Source organism: Pseudorca crassidens, chromosome 11 (assembly GCF_039906515.1).
Source record: "Pseudorca crassidens isolate mPseCra1 chromosome 11, mPseCra1.hap1, whole genome shotgun sequence".
Lineage (NCBI taxonomy): Eukaryota > Metazoa > Chordata > Mammalia > Artiodactyla > Delphinidae > Pseudorca > Pseudorca crassidens.
In genome coordinates, this window is record NC_090306.1 from 78670150 (window position 1) to 78685115 (window position 14966).

The window sequence follows — 14966 nt, forward strand, 5'->3', positions numbered from 1 at the left end:
AATGCACTCAATGAAAATTACAAAGTGAACAGATCAAGGACAAGGAACTTGGGGATTCTGATTTTAAGTCCAGTATTTTTCCACTGCCACACTGCCACTCCTTTGTTTTAATTGTATTCAAGTGGCCAAATGTTAGCAGGGCCCTCTGGTTGCAAGTGACAGAAATGTAGCCTAAATTAGCTTAAGCAATGAAAGGTTAATTTCTACATGGATTAGTTAAGGTATTAATCACTAGTTGCTTAAAAAGTTAAACCCCCAAATCTCAGTGTCATAACATAATGAACATCTATTTTTTGCTCATGCCACTGTTCCATGGTGGTATCCTAGTCAGATGGCCACAGGATCCACCCTTCTCCAAGACTTCAGCCTCCTACCCAATGGATAAGAAAAGGAAATGAAAGATTCCTCGTGGGATGTGTTAATGGTTTAAGCCTGGAAATAGGTTGTGTGTGTCAGCACATTTGGTGAGAATTCAAGCCCGTATCCAAGTACAAGGGAAGCTGGGAACTGTAGTCTAGCTGTGTGCACCAGAGGAGGAGGAAATGAGCATTGATAAACACACTGCAATTTCTGCACAATTAGACTTTATGCCAGGGAAGGCAGAAGTGGTATATCAGGCACCACTGGGTCCAAGGTTCCACCCTAATGTGAGATCTCTTCCACACGCTCTCACTTGTCTCCACCATATTCCATCTCAGCACTGCCTTATTCTGTCTGCTGGCTCTTTTCTGTCTACTGCAGGATGTTCAGGCACCATACTGTTTGGAAAAGCAGTTAGTGTATATGATGTAGATACTGACTTTTCCTATATATCCCAATATTCAGTTTCAACCATTCACTGAAACATCATGGTTGCAAAAATTGCAAAGGGGGTATGTATGCTAAATACTGACATTTAGCAAAAGCTGGAATAACATAGTCCCTCTGTCTTACCACTCAGTTTTGTGGGCAGGAAGGACATACAAAGAAACAGAAAACAACAGGACAAGGTAGAGTGTGCTATGCTTAAATTATGAGCAAAGTGCTTTAAGAATCCAGAGGAAAGTGGATATATGGCCCCAGAGTTGGAAGAACTTGGCAGAGAAGCGATTTCACTTTCCTCTGCTGAAGGAGGGATTTCAGGAAGAGGAATCACTACACTTGAAAGTACAGGTCTGAGAGAGTGCATGCATTTGAAGGAGAAAATCAATATGGTCGGAACATAAAGATCATGGGGTGAGTGGGCACTAATAAGACATAAGGAAGTCTAGATACACAAGGTCTTAACTGCCAAGCCCAAGATTTTGCATTTGCTTTCACAGATATTCTCTCCTTGACCAAATTCTAGGCAGCTCCTCTAAGGCCTCTTCTTGACTAGGCTTCAACTCTGGCCTACAAAAGACTTGAACAAACACTAACTAATTTCTAACAACTCAAGGCTGCATCCCTAGGATGACCCTAGTTCCCCTTAAAACGTCTGCCTGAGGAAATTCAAGGCTGCCAGAAGAATTTACTGTTTGTTCTAGCCGCAGGTGAAGATAAGGCCCCTGTCTCCAAGCCTCTGTGGGAAGGTAGGGGCCTAACTTTAATAAGTGCCGGTTAGTAAACCCAGATGGGTTTCACATGGACCAATTCCCACTTCTCACTTCTTATAACTTTTCACTTCCCTGTCTCTACTGAGCCCCTGTTCACCACCTCCCTATTCCCTCATTCTTCCTTTAAAATGTTCAGTCTCCTCTCTACAAATTAAAATTGAGTTCAGTTCATGCTGGACTCTTTTCCTTATGGCAATAGTACATTACTGATTAAAATCTGCCCTTTCCAATTTAACTGGTATCCAGCTTTGTTTATCTTTGACAGTTTCCATATAGGTAATGGAGGCTTTTGAATCAGAAAATAACCAAATGTGAGGTTGTTTGCCTGTTTTGGTTTTTGTCATTGTTGTTCTTATTGTTTTATGCCTAGGGGTAAATCATCTGATGGGGTGTAGCAGATGATCTGGAGCAAGGTGATACCAGACACCAGAAGGCCAGAGAGGAAGCTGATGGGAATAGAGCAGGCAGGAGACTGTGAGGCTTGAGCTGAGCCCTTGGCGGTGAAGAAAGAAGGGAAATCTTCACCTTGAATTAGAATTTGCAAGATTTGGCTACTGACTGGATGAAGGTAGTGAGAGACACAGAGGAGCAGGAAAACTTCTGAAGTTTCCAGATGAGAATGTGGATGGATGACGACATTGATTTGTTGCTTCAAAAAGAAATATAATTCATTTGAACCATATTTTCACAGGTTTAAGGTACAGGAAGAAAATTACCAGAGGAAAGTTCTCTGGGAGGAGATTTGGGTATCAGAGGTTTTCAAAGCAATTATAGAACACAAGGCTTGAATTAAAATAGCAGAAGTTACATCATATAAAGTTTGATTAATAAATAGTACATTTGGTGTTTCCAAGTGAAAACCAGGGTCATAAACCAAAGTCAACAACTTTGATCTTGCTAAATCTTCTGAGTTTGAAGAGCTGAACACACACACACACACACACACACACACACACACACACACACACACACACAGTGTTGTACTCTTGAAAATGTCCATTTCCTTTTTGCATTTAAAATTCAGATTAGGGCTTCCCTGGTGGCGCAGTGGTTGAGAGTCCACCTGCCGATGCAGGGGACACGGGTTCGTGCCCCGGTCTGGGGGGATCCCACATGCCGCGGAGCGGCTGGGCCCGTGAGCCATGGCCGCTGAGCCTGCGCGTCCGGAGCCTGTGCTCCACAACGGGAGAGGCCACAACAGTGAGAGGCCCGCGTACCGCAAAAAATAAATAAATAAATAAAATAAAATTCAGATTAAAAATTAGGGGAGTTGGTCCAGAAAATTATGCTACTCCCTGCAGTAGTTTCAGTTTGTAAATGGTTAGCTGTAAACAAGTCACAAGGCTAAACATTTCAATAGAGAATTTCTAAATGACATTACCCGGAATAATGCACAAGAACTGGCCAGTGGTGTTTTAAGAGACTCATAGCAAGGTTTTAGAAAAATAAGAGCAGAGATTGAATCTCTACTACAAATGTTAGGAATTAGAATTGAGAAAAGTATCCAATGACACCTTCATCCTTAAAAACCTTTGGAAAAAGGACATAAAATGTCTGATGTTCCCCCAGAGCCAACTTAATATAGCAGAATAGAATAAAGAAAAGAGAGTTGGAGAGACACTAGAATACTTCTTTAAGATTATCCAGAAAAAAGTAATTATGTCCTCATTTGTTCTGAATAGATAACAATTTATAAGCTTTTAATAAGAACAGGATACTTACACCATTAACAGATTTCACTTAGTTACTAATGCCAAGTATTAAATGCTGAAAATATAGCAGCAAAATCCCCATCCTGGGGAGCTCCCCATCCCCTGTGTGGCCAACACTGCGTCCTTCACAGAAGATGATGAGGGGAGAAGCAAATGTTTTTCCTGCCAGCTTTGAAAAGTTATCGTACACCACAGGCAAAACCCAAGGACAGAGTTGCTCAGGGGAACTGCAGGGCAGCAATGAGAGGCAAGGGGGTCCCAGGAAAGCACTGGATCTGCCCTCCTAGGACAAAGATGGATGAACCCGCCTCTGCCACCCACTGTCTACAGGACACAGAGCAAGTCTTTGAAACCCTCTGCACCTCTGAATGGAGAATCATTAAAGTTTGTCTTTATTAGCTCTTTAGTTTTATATCCATATGTGAGGACAAAATGAGATAATCAATGGAAAAGCATTTTATAAAATAGAAAGAACAACATAGAAGCAGAATGGATTCGTCAGTTGATGTCCTAGTACTATGTATGATATTACAAAGCTTGGAGACAGGTTGAGGGTGTGACGTTGAAGCAACTTAATGTCTGCCACCTGAGTCTTTTGTAAGCTCCAGAATTACACAGGTTATACCTCTCTATGTGGTGTGCTTATCCACTTACAAGATAAATATCACCAGAAGATTATTTTAGGATTTCTCTCTTTTCTTCCCCAAATGGGTTCCTTTCAAGTAATGCTGGTTCAAGGTCTCCATCATACAAACATATAGGCCTGTGGCTGTAACCTACTGAATTAAGGGAAGAGTTAAGAGAATCAGTATTGTCAGTATCCCCTCTACTGAGAAGGAAAGGCATGTAGTGAAAAGAGCAGGGCATTTGGATTCAGGCCTGGTTTAAATTCGTATTACCCACTTGCTAACTGTGCTCCCTTACAACAGTGACATCTCTCTGGGCTTCAGTTTCCCCATCTGTAAAATGGGGGGCAGAGGGGAACAGTATTACCTTGCCAAACTGTTATGAGTACTCAAGGCAAGGTGTAAAAATACTCCTCCCATCACCTAATAGCAGACATACTGCTCCTGAGCCTGCAGAGATTTCTAGTTTGGACAATAATGTCAGTTTTCTCTTCCAATGTGGGAAATTCTTAATAGCTTCCTTGTTATGTTGACCAATTGGTATATTTTGTATACATTTTATTCATATTGCACATGAGAACTGAGAATAAACAAAATATATCTTATGCAGCCCTTGAAATTAGCATATTATGTAAGTTTTGATCATCTAGCTCTGTTAGCAGCAGAAAATCAAAAAAAGAACTCATGAAACTTTATTGAGAATAATCTAGAAGATAAATATGTTTGACAACTCACAGAACATGAGGAATCACTATACTTTTATTAATTGAAGCATAATATCTATATAAAATGACATTCAATTCCCTCCCCTTCCATCTAAATTTGCATACATAATATCCTACATAACTAACGGGATTTTAATAATATTTTTTAAGTTGTCACCTTTACAGTTGCAAAAAATGCTTCTTCATTTGTTTTTCGTAAGAGAACGTGAAAAGTGCATACAGGAAGTGGATTCAACATAGATTTGTTATACCAAACAAGTTTTGTCTCAATCCTAGCTAGGAGACAAAATCGTTGGAACAATACAGGCATTTGCAAAACCTGTTTAGTTTCTGTTGACCAGGCACTTGCAGGGGTGCTAACAGACTGCAGCAGGTACCGGCAGAGCACCTGTATTTGTGGGTCTTGAGTAATGCCATTTGCTTGGGATTTTAGTGATCAAAGGTGTGATCCTGAAACGCTTCACTGCTCTACAACAACTCATCAAACCTGACCAAAATGACAATCAGGGGACAATAACAATAAGACAGCATAACTGTCCATCCCGCCTGGCCTATGAATGTCTCAGATCACTGTCTTCCTCCTGTCCCCTTTCCAGCCCCTCCCTTCTCACAGAGGGTGACTCCATATGCAGGTCTAAGCACGATATTTACTGATTTCCACCTCTTTTTTTCTTGTGAAAGCCGTATCTCCAATCCTCTACCTTCCATCCCTAGCTCTCTATTTTCTCTCTCCCCTGAACAGACTTGAACCCGGTAACCATCTGCTTGCCAGAAACTCCTAGACTGGTAAGTTTTGCTCTCCTAATGATGTGGAATTTTGTGTCACAGGCCCTCCTAGTTGAAGGAAGGTCACTGTCTCATCACATCTGTCCACTCCCAGGCTGACCTTCTGTTTACATTTGATGCAGAAGCAAGAATGCAACTGTAGGGCTTCCCTGGTGGCGCAATGGTTGAGAGTCTGCCTGCCGATGCAGGGGACACGGGCTCGTGCCCCGGTCCGGGAAGATCCCACATGCCGCGGAGCGGCTGGGCCCGTGAGCCATGGCCGCTGAGCCTGCGCGTCCGGAGCCTGTGCTCCACCACGGGAGAGGCCACAACAGTGAGAGGCCCGCGTACCGCAAAAAAAAAAAAAAAAAAAAGAATGCAACTGTAGTGACAAAGCTGGAGGGAGGGCTGGTTTGGAGCTGCTGGACTTGAGCACATTCTCCAAAACGATGCCTTTTCAAAAAATTTTAACCAAATATGTTGACATAATGATTGCTAAATTGTATTAAATATCCTCACAAGAAGGAATGTAAAAAGAGTGCCACAGATAGCTGGTAGTTAACCTTCCATCTAAAAGTTTGGGTGGGAGGGGACCTCTTTGGGTGGGAGGGGACCTCTTTGGGTGTTGCTTCTCTGTCAGTCATGGATCATCCGCAGAGGCCCCTCCCACACACACCCCATCTTCCCTCCCAGGCCCGACCCTCAAGGCTGAGAGACCGTGTATTTTCTGTGTATTTCTTCCCCAGCCATAAGAACATAACTCTGCTTGTGTTTGATATTGGAATGATTTTTTTTGACTAAAAAACATTCTCAGGGGGTGGGGGGCAGGAGTGGTGAAGGGAGAGGGAATTGAAGGAAGGTGTTCAAAAAGTACAAACTTCCACTTATAAGGAAGAATGTAATGTACAACATGATGACTACAGTTAACACTGCTGTAGGGTAGGAAAGTCATTAAGAGAGTAGATCCTAAGACTTCTCATCATAAGGAGAAAAATTGTTTTTGCTTTTTCTTTTTATTGTATCTATGTGAGATAATTGATGCTAACTAAACTGACTGCGGTAATCATTTCACAATATATGTAAGTTTCACAATATATGTAAGTGAAACCATTATGCTTTACACCTTAAACTCATAAGTGAGGTATGTCAATTATATTTCAATAAAACTGGGGGAAAATTCTGAAAATAATAAAGGACAACAACAATCCAATGCACTTACACACAGTTTTCATACTGGCCAAAGTTCTTTTACTGCCAATACCTTGTGCAGTAGGTATGGGAGATAATATGTCTGCTGTATTGATGAGGAAACTGAGGTACACTGTGATGAATAAATTTATCGTAGGTCACACCATCGTTAGAATCCCATCCCTGGACTTCAATTCTAGGTCTCTCGCAAATACAAGAAGTTGGTTCCCAACTTATGCCGGAATTAACATAAGTTAATGGGTCTTAAATTATGAAAGATATTAAAAGATTCTAAAATAAACCAGACTAAAAGTGAGTGAATATTTTAGTACTTTTCTATTATTATTTTCATTATTATTAATGACCCCCTAGTGGTATATTTTAGGATACTGATGGGCCTTGACCTTGGATGCCACACCACCATGCAATTATTAAGTGTCAGAAGAATTGATAGCTTTTAGAAAGTAACAGCAAGGCTGAAATTAACTCCCAGCCAGTATGCTGTTGACAGCAGCTGATGGATGAGAGTGAGTTCAGGAAAGATATGGTTGCAAAGGAGATCACGAGTTCCTGCCCCTGAATCTCCCAAATCAACTTAACTTGGCTCAGATGAGCATCTGTGTTTTCCCCGCTATCACTCTGAATTCTGTTGGTAGAAGGAAGTGGAGGCCTTTCCTTTTCCTTCCATTGACCACCAAGCTGGAGGATACCGATCTGTGGATTCCCTTGTTAAATGGAAAGCAATCCTTTGACCGCAGAAGAGATTTTATAGCCAGTTGGAGCTTCAGAAGGCTCTGCTGTTTTCTAGTTTTGTCAACATGATCTGAGTGTAGGTTAGAAACACAGTAGTTCAGCTAATAAAATAATAATTTGGAAAGGGAAAATATAGGCCAGGAAAAACACGTCCTTTAACACATAGGGATTTTTTTAAAGACAAGAAGAAAAGTAGTTCCTGGAAGAGTGACTTTTCTGTATCAACATTAGCTCTGACCTTTGGCTTGAGTGCCATATTCCTCTGACGGCTCTTTTAAATGGAATCACTACCACCCTTGGGTGATTCTGAGTCTGAGTCCTTGGGTAGAAATCAGGAACTCTGGTCTCTGAGTGCTTGGGTTGGCACTCCCTTCCCATCTGCGGTGGCAGTTCTTAGCTGGATCTAACCTCTTTTATAAAAGACAAAGACCCCAGAGAGATTTCAGGAGAATTTGTAGATCAGTCTTGCAAAGGGCACTGGCCAGGACACCGGAGAGCCTGAATACATTTAGCCAGAAAACCTCAACCACATAATCATGAAGATGATTATGACCTTGTTGGTAGACCACACATTTCTTCTTCTTTGGAGACACCCTCTGAAAACTGTGAAGGTGTACAGAACTTGTAAAGTCTGACTCACCAATACTTTTCCTCCACAGGAGCGGGGGGAGAGAGGGGAAGAGAGAGGGAGGGGAAGAGAGAGGGAAGGGAAGGGGGGGGAAGAGGGAGGAGGCAAGAGAGAAGAAGAGCAACAAAGCTTTCAGATTAGCAGAGTCACCCATTGGCAACTCTGTAAGAAAGTCATCTTGTAGTTTAGTGACCTGGCCTCTATTTCTTTTTTACTGAGATACAATTGACAGAGAGCATTATATTGGTTCCAGGGGTCATGGCTTCTTGATGAAGTACTAGATGTGATTGCCAGCCACTAAAAGAGAAAGCAGTGCTGCAAGCCAGACACAAAATAAGAATTAAAAGATGAAAATCAATGCAATTCAAGGGCTGCTGCTCCCCTAAGTGCCCTGACCCTGTTTTCCATGGGGGAATCGTTATCATCTCCACTCTCAACAGCTCCTCCTTGTGCACTGCGGTCAGAATCAGACTCGAGAGGAACTTCCAAGTCCTAAGGAGGAAGCCTGGGTCCATCCAGAGAGAGTTTGGGGAATGTAAGAAAGAAACTGAGAGGGCTTCCCTGATGGCGCAGTGGTTGAGAGTCTGCCTGCCGATGCAAGGGACACGGGTTCGTGCCCCGGTCCGGGAAGATCCCACATGCTGCGGAGCGGCTGGGCCCGTGAGCCATGGCCGCTGAGCCTGCGCGTCCGGAGCCTGTGCTCCGCAATGGGAGAGGCCACAATGGTGAGAGGTCTGCATACCGCAAAAAAAAAAAACCAAAAAAAAAAAAAAAAGGAAGAACACAGCACTCAAGGCTCTGGCTCCAGCCTACCATCCCAACATGCTCTCTCTCTCTCCTTCCTTACCCTCCACTCCAGCCAAGCTCAGGAACCTATGCCCCACCTCTCCCCACCCCTTTTGTCTTTGTCTTCACCTGTAATATCCTCCCCTCCCAACTACCACCAGTCTCCCGAAATCCAAATCTTATCTAATTTTCAAGATTCATCTTAAAGGCCACCTCTTCTGAGAAGCCATTCGTACTATCAACATGGCAGGTCCTGGATTCAAGCAGCCTGGGTTAAGACCATAGCTCTTCCATTTACAAGAAGCATGCCAGGTAAGAAGACATCTTACCTCCGTCTTGGATTCCTCATTTGTAAAATCTCTTAGAGTTGCTCTGAGGAGTATCTGAGTAAATACCGAAAAGTGCTTAGAGCAGAATACTGACGAGTGTGGGTTATCAGGATTACCTTCCAAATTAGCTGCTCTTGCCTACATACATCCAAAGCCCTGCTTCCCACCCCTCCCAACCCTGCCCCCAGGCAGAGCCTCGAGGCATACAGGATCTTAGTTCCCCTGACCAGGGATTGAACCTGTGCCCCTTGTAGTGGAAGCGCAGCGTCTTAACCACTGGACCGCCAGGGAAGTCCCAAAAGACCTGCTTTTTTATAAAGCTTCCATAGGACCCTCATCATAATTGACTTTGTACTTTGTACTCCAATGTTTCCCAGGATGAAAAAATAATAACAGCCTTAATAAGAGTAAACAAAACTAACAGAAACAGTACTTCACTGGTCCACGCCACCAGATATGAAGGCCCTCTAGGCAAGTCATATCACTCCCAAATTGTAGTCAGAATTTCAGAGGAAGGGTCCCCTCATCCACTTTACAGTCTTGGAGGGAGAGGGCAGTAGGTGAATAACCCCTCAGTGACACGCACACCATGAGTGCTGGGAAAGACCCACATGGTTGAGACCAGGGGTTTGAGAAAGTGACCACAGAGCAGAAGGAAGGGGAGGAGGGGGACGATGAGATAAGTCAATATGCACAGGACTCTTATTTGAGAACCAGGAGCTAGAAGATTTAATGATCAAGTACTAAAACCCCCTTTGACCACCTGCCCAGCTTTCCAGCCTCAGCATCAGGCAAGCTCACTCCCACACATCTGCCCTGGGAGGTGGGGGACTCTGCGGGAAGGCCCCCAGGCTTGCAGTAACACCATGTGCCTGCAGGAGTCAGACGTGCTGCATACACACCAAACAGAACCAGAGAAAAGCACCGGGGATAATTTAATCCCCAAATCTGGCCCGCATCGCCCCGCAAAGGTGCAAGAGGTCTCCAGAGCAACAAAGGAAGATGCAGCGGGGGATGTTCTCACCTTTGTTTTTGCCTTCATGTATGTATATCTGAGGCAGTTTGCACAGCTGACTAAACACTAATAATGATCACTGAGGGGGGCTGGGGGAGCTGAGAAGTGATACCACTCCTGCCTGTGTGAAATTAATTTTAAAATACAGATAGTTAAGATCAAACTCACAGTTTTACGACTGATAACAGCTGGATGGGAGAATGTTACCACATTAGGTTTCCTGAATATCCCCCTCCATAAAAAAGAACTTACCCCCCAAAACTGTATGGCTCCCCTCTGACAGGGCAGAATCTGCCTAGATAAGCTTTCAGTACAGTGAAGAGCAAATGAAAAAGTCCTCCTCTGCAGAAAGGCCAACAAACGGGAGCTGAGTGTGCTCCTTTCTTCTCCCCAGTCTCAGTCAGGATGCCATGCCTCCTTTTCCAGGAGGGAGGCAGTGCAGGGACAGAGAGAAGCTGGAAGCCTTCTTCCCGCTCTTTCTATTTCTGGGAATTGGAGTAAAAATCCCAGCCCTTCTACCAAAACATGAAGGGTTGAGGAATACATTTCCCACAGATGTCATCATCATTATTATAACCACAGCCATAAGGACTAACTCCTCCCACAGACGATGCCCAGTCCCACCAACCCTGGTAGGGCAGCACTAATGTCACCCCCACTTTACAGGTGAGAAAAGGGGGACTTTGTGAGGTTCACTGACTTAATAAGCCAGCATTCAAATTCAACTCTGACCCTGAAAACCATTTCAACCACTTTGCTGTGCTGCCTTAAAATGGTGCAAGTAAACCCAAAGGTCTGATCTCTGTAAGAATTAGTTTTAAAAGAAATACTTTTTGGTCTGCAATTATAGGCTCTAAGATAGTTATCTACAGGTTAGTGCTTCTGATTCCCAGGGACCAGGAAAGCCTTTCAGTGGCTTGGCCCTGTGTTAGGAGACGTCTCCAAGATGTCTGGCGGTTTTCTAGCTGCTACCACTGGGAGTGGAATGCTCCACTGCCTGATGCCACGCTGGGCCAGCTGCCCCCAACCCCGCCGATGCGACCTTCAGAGCTGGAAAAAGAACCAAGGGCTGGAGACGTTACCTGCAGTAGTAATAAGTCCTGTGCTCTCTACATTTGGGAAGTCTCAGAGGCCAATACGATAAGGAGCCCACAAAGCAGGAGCCACTGATGGTTCCTGGCTCCTGTTCCCTCCTTGGGCTCTCTTGCTATGTGATTTTGAGGGACCAATTCCCTATTCCATCACATTAAGTAAGAGGTACAGTAGGTAGCCTCTGAGGTGTCCCCAAGGATCCCCACCTCCTGGTTTTCATGCCTGGTGTAATTCCCTCCTCTGGAGTGTGGGCTGGACCTAGTAACTCACTTCTAAGAATAGAATACAGCAAAAGTGATGAGATGCCATACCCAAGATTAGGTCACGAAAAGACTGTGCCTTCTGTCTTGGACACACACCCTCTCCTGGCTCGCTGGCTCTAGATGAAGTCAGCTGCCATGTTGTGAGCTGCTCCATGGAAAGGTCTGCTTAACAGGAAGTGACGTCTTCAGCCAGCAGCCCAGTAAGGAACTGAGGCCATCAACAGCCACGTAAGTGAGCATGGAAGCAGATGCTCTTCCAATGGAGCTTTGAGATGACGCAGCCCTGCCAACCCCTTGATTGCAACCTTGTGAGAGGTCTGAGTCAGAGGCTCCCAGCTAAGCCACCCCTGAGTTTTGGAACCACAGAAACCATGAGATAATAAACATTTGTTGTTTTAACTCACAAACTTATAGGATGATTTGTTCTGCAGCAACAGAGAGTGAATACAATAAGAGAAAAGTCCATGGTTGAGCACCAAATGGTGACCTCAAATTCTTCTGGCAGATTCTCCTTTTAATGTTCTTGTCCCTGTAATTATCTGTGAAGGAATACTGGAATTTTGTGGGTCCCTGATATGATGGTGAGCAAGGTTTTCTGAGCTGAGCACTTGAGATTTTCTTTTTTTTTTTTAATTTTTGAATTTTCTTTTATTTTTAAAGAGCAGATTCTTATTAGTCATCAATTTAATACACATCAGTGTATACATATCAATCCCAATCGCCCAATTAACACACCACCACCCGCACCCCACAACCGCTTTCCCCCTTTGGTGTCCACACGTTTGTTTTCTACATCTGTGTCTCAATTTCTGCCCTGCAAACCGGTTCATCTGTACCATTTTACTAGGTTCCACATATATGCGTTAATACACAATATTTGTGTTTCTCTTTCTGACTTACGTCACTCTGTATGACAGTCCCTAGATTCATCCACGTCTCAACAAATGACCCAAATTCATTCCTTTTTATGGCTGAGTAATATTCCATTGTATATATGTACCAAAACTGCTTTATCCATTCGTCTGTCAATGGGCATTTAGGTTGCTTCCATGTCCTGGCTATTGTAAACAGTGGTGCAATAAACATTGGGGTGCATGTGTCTTTTTGAATTATGGTTGTCTCTGGGTATATGCCCAGTAGTGGCATGTCTGGATCATATGGTAATTCTATTTTTAGTTCTTTAAGGAACCTCCATACTGTTCTCCATAGAGGCTGTATCAATTTCCATTCCCACCAACAGTGCAAGAGGGATCCCTTTTCTCCACACCCTCTCCAGCATTTGTTGTTTGTAGATTTTCTGATGATGCCCATTCTAATTGGTGTGAGGTGATACCTCATTGTGGTTTTGATTTGCATTTCTCTAATAATTAGTGATGTTGAGCAGCTTTTCATGTGCTTCTTGGCCATCTGTATGTCTTCTTTGGAGAAATGTCTATTTAGGTCTTCTGCCCATTTTTGGACTGGTTGTTTTCTTAATATTGAGCTGCATGACCCGTTTATATATTTTGGAGATTAATCTTTTGTCCATTGATTCATTTGCAAATATTTTCTCCCATTCTGAGGGCTGTCTTTTCGTCTTGTTTATGGTTTCCTTTGCTGTGCAAAAGCTTTGAAGTTTCATTAGGTCCCATTTGTTTATTTTTGTTTTTATTTCCATTATTCTAGGAGGTGGATCAAAAAAGATCTTGCTGTGATTTATGTCAAAGAGTGTTCTTCCTATGTTTTCCTCTAAGAGTTTTATGGTGTCCGGTCTTACATTTATGTCTCGAATCTATTTTGAGTTTATTTTTGTGTATGGTGTTAGGGAGCATTCTAATTTCATTCTTTTACATGTAGCTCTCCAGTTTTCCCAGCACCACTTATTGAAGAGGCTGTCTTTTCTCCATTGTATATCCTTGTCTCTTATGTCATAGATTAGTTGACCATAGGTGCGAGGGTTTATCTCTGGGCTTTCTATCTTGTTCCATTGATCTATGTTTCTGTTTTTGTGCCAGTACCATATTGTCTTGATTACTGTACCTTTGCAATATAGGCTGAAGTCAGGGAGTCTGATTCCTCCAGCTCCATTTTTTTCCCTCAAGACTGCTTTGGCTATTCGGGGTCTTTTGTGTCTCCATACAAATTTTAAGATTTTTTTGTTCTAGTTACATTAAAAATGCCATTGGTAATTTGATAGGGATAGCATTCAATCTGTAGATTGCTTTGGGTAGTATAGTCATTTTCACAATATTGATTCTTCCAATCCAAGAACATGCTATATCTCTCCATCTGTTGGTATCATCTTTAATTTCTTTCAACAGTGTCTTATAGTTTTCTGCATACAGGTCTTTTGTCTCCCTAGGTAGGTTTATTCCTAGGTATTTTATTCTTTTAGTTGCAATGGTAAATGGGAGTGTTTCCCTAATTTCTCTTATAGATTTTTCATCATTAGTGTATAGGAATGGAAGAAATTTCTGTGCATTAATTTTGTATCCTGCAACTTTACCAAATTCATTGATTAGCTCTAGTAGTTTTCTGGTGGCATCTTTAGGATTCTCTACGTATAGTATCATGTCATCTGCAAACAGTGACAGTTTTATTTCCTCTTTTCCAATTGGTATTCTTTTTATTTCTTTTTCTTCTCTGATTGCCGTGGCTAGGACTTCCAAAACTATGTTGAATAATAGTGGTAAGAGTGGACACCCTTGCCTTGTTCCTGATCGTAGAGGAAATGTTTTCAGTTTTTCACCATTGAGAATGATGTTTGCTGTGGGTTTGTCATGTATGGCCTTTATTATGTTGAAGTAGGTTCCCTCTATGCCCACTTTCTGGAGAGTTTTTATCATAAACAGGAGTTGAATTTTGTCAAAAGCTTTTTCTGCATCTATTGAGATGATCATATGTTTTTTATCCTTCAATTTGTTAATATGGTGTATCACATTGATTGATTTGCAAATATTGAAGAATCCTTGCATCCCTGCAATAAATCCCACTTGATCATGGTGTATGAACCTTTTACTGTGTTGTTGGATTCTGTTTGCTAGTATTTTGTTGAGGATTTTTGCATTTGTATTCATCAGTGATATTGTTCTGTAATTTTCTTTTTCTGTAGTATCTTTGCCTGGTTTTGGTATCAGACTGATGGTGGCCTCATAGAGTGAGTTTGGGAGTGTTCCTTCCTCCACAATTTTTTGAAAGAGTTTGAGAAGGATGGGTGTTAGCTCTTCTCTAAATGTTTGATAGAATTCACCTGTGAAGCCATCTGGTCCTGGACTTTTGTTTGTTGGAAGATTTTTTTTTTTTTTTTTTTTTTTGCGTATGCGGGCCTCTTACTGTTGTGGCCTCTCCCGTTGCAGACCACAGGCTCCGGACGTGCTAGCTCAGTGGCCATGGCTCACAGACCCAGCCGCTCCACAGCATGTGGGATCTTCCCGGACCGGGGCACGAACCTGTGTCCCCTGCATCGGCAGGTGAACTCTCAACCACTGCGCCACCAGGGAAGCCCTGTTGGAAGATTTTTAATCACAGTTT

At 42.8% G+C, this 14966-nt stretch overlaps 1 long non-coding RNA gene across 1 annotated transcript in view; it reads right to left on the bottom strand.

Annotated features, from left to right (window-relative positions):
• LOC137202265 (uncharacterized) overlaps nucleotides 1-11629 on the bottom strand; it is a 359901-nt gene extending 348272 nt beyond the window's left edge. Inside the window, exon 1 of the long non-coding RNA XR_010932520.1 lies at nucleotides 11505-11629. This is a non-coding gene — a long non-coding RNA (uncharacterized lncRNA). The remainder of the gene's footprint in view (nucleotides 1-11504) is intronic.
• Between the last annotated feature and the right edge of the window lie 3337 nt (nucleotides 11630-14966).